The 1,999-nt window shown below is 52.9% G+C and overlaps 1 pseudogene across 1 annotated transcript; it reads right to left on the reverse strand.

Annotated features, from left to right (window-relative positions):
• Window positions 1-1,519: 1,519 nt before the first annotated feature.
• Window positions 1,520-1,999, reverse strand: LOC308526473 (jun dimerization protein 2-like; annotated as a pseudogene). Its single transcript has one exon. The product of its transcript is annotated as a jun dimerization protein 2-like (transcript).

Below are 1,999 nucleotides of genomic sequence, written 5' to 3' on the forward strand. Positions count from 1 at the left end.
TACTGAATCAATCATAAAAAGCAATTAAAAAGACCCTGTGCTATTGCTCAGAGCAGAACAATGTCTTATGAAGTGCAGAGCCAAAAGGAATTTCTTATGACACAAAGGCCAGACAGACCATAGAAACCGCTAATACACAGGCTACGTTGGGAGTCACTGTGGCATATTCCACATGGGCCTGAATCATGGCTCATAACTTAATTCAAAAATAAATCATGTCAATTTGGTACCAAAATGGTGGAGATGATAAAGAAAACAAAAAGCCCGGTGCATGAAAATTCATGCACTCGGGGGGTGGGCTCCCTCAGCCTGGCCTGCACCCTCTCACAATACTGGACCCCTTGGGTAGGGTCTCTAGGCCTGGCCTGAGATCAGGGCCTATGGGGCTTTCCTTCCCCGCTGCAGGCAGCTGGCCCCATCCCCGCTGCTGCCACTGCTTGCCATCTGTGCAGCACTGCCCACCCTCCCCTGCCACCGGTCACCTCCCTTTGCAGGCAACAGGCATGGGGTGCGATGGCTCGGCTGGCCTGGGCCTCCCTTTCTTTTTCTTTCTTTCTTTCTTTCTTTCTTTTTATAAGTAAGATAATGTTTACTGAGCAATACAGAACTGAGTACTATTACGGATTTACCAGAATGGAAATGCACCGCACCGCGCCCCTGCCACCAACACCCAGAGACTGCAGTACTTAGAAGTTACACACAACAGCCCTAACAGCTGAATATCTGTTCATAACAAACAAACCATAGCATATTTATACTGTATCACATCGAGTGATTATAGAAATCCATTTATATATTGCTTGTATAAAGTCTTCTTTTTTGTAAAAAATATGTATTAAAAAAAAGAAAGTATAAAAAAAACATGTGCAGTGGAAAGCCCTGCCAGGACAGCCAGTCTGTAAACATTCGGTGAGCATGTGCTTTGGAAGGGCACCCGTGCCTCGTGACCACAGCAACCCCAGCAGGGCCGGTGAGGGTGTGTCTTGGCTGCCACTCCGGGCAGGACTGAGCTGGACCACGGTGGGTGGGTACAGCAGGGCCTAGCACTGTGCCCGTCTCTAGCCTTGCATCAGGATCAGGGCCAGGGTCAGGGGTGGGGGCAGGCAGAGTGCAGTTTCACTCTGAGTTCCATACTCACCCTAATTTTGGTTGCAACTCATGGCTTTTCCTGGCTACTCGGAGGTCCTTTGGGTGGGTGCCCTGGCGGAGAAGCTGGAGAAGTGCCCACAGCTGTCTGGTTGGGCGTCTCTCCGGCCCAGAGCCTCTGTCCTGCCTCCTGCAAACCTGGCCCCAGGCAGAACAGGACCCCTCAGGACTACTGTGGTCTCAGCGCTTGGTCCTGGGTTTCATCAGCCTGGGTTTCTTCCCCTGGTGTGGCTGATCTGAGTTTCACAAAAAAGCCTGGTGGGTGCTGGCTGTGCTGAGCCTCATTGAAGAGTTTTCCATGCAGCAAGGAAGAGCCTTATGGGACCCTCCTCCTCCTCCTCTCTCTATCTCCTCCTCCTCCTCCCAGCCATGGTCACTTCTTCTCCAGCTGCTCCAGCAGTGGGTTGTCTTCTGGAGTCGGGGGTCTTAACGCTGTCGGTCCTGACGATGCAGGTGGGGCGATGCCGGCTGAGCATCAGGATGAGCTGCTGCCACTCCTGCTTCAGCTCCTCCATCCGGGTTTTCAGCTCCGCATTCATGAGCTCCAGTCACTCAGATTCCCGCTGCAGACACTCCTTCTGCTCCTTCTTCTTGTTCCGGCCTCAGGCTGCCGCCACTTTGTTCTTTTCCTGGAGCTGCTCCTCTTCCTCATCTAGCTCACTTTTCACAGGTTGAGGCCTCTTGCCCCGTTTCACCTCCAGGAAGTGCAAAGGGGTGATCATGGCCCCAATGTTCTGGATGTCAGCGTATTTCAGCTCCTCTGCAGTCAGGGCGGAGCTGGGGAGTCCGGTCAGGAGGCCAAGCCCTGGCAGAGAGCCGCAGTCATGGAAGGGTCCGGGATCTGCCCAGGCAT

This window comes from Myotis nattereri (assembly GCF_964212035.1).
Source record: "Myotis nattereri genome assembly, chromosome: 10".
Taxonomy (NCBI): Eukaryota; Metazoa; Chordata; class Mammalia; order Chiroptera; family Vespertilionidae; genus Myotis; species Myotis nattereri.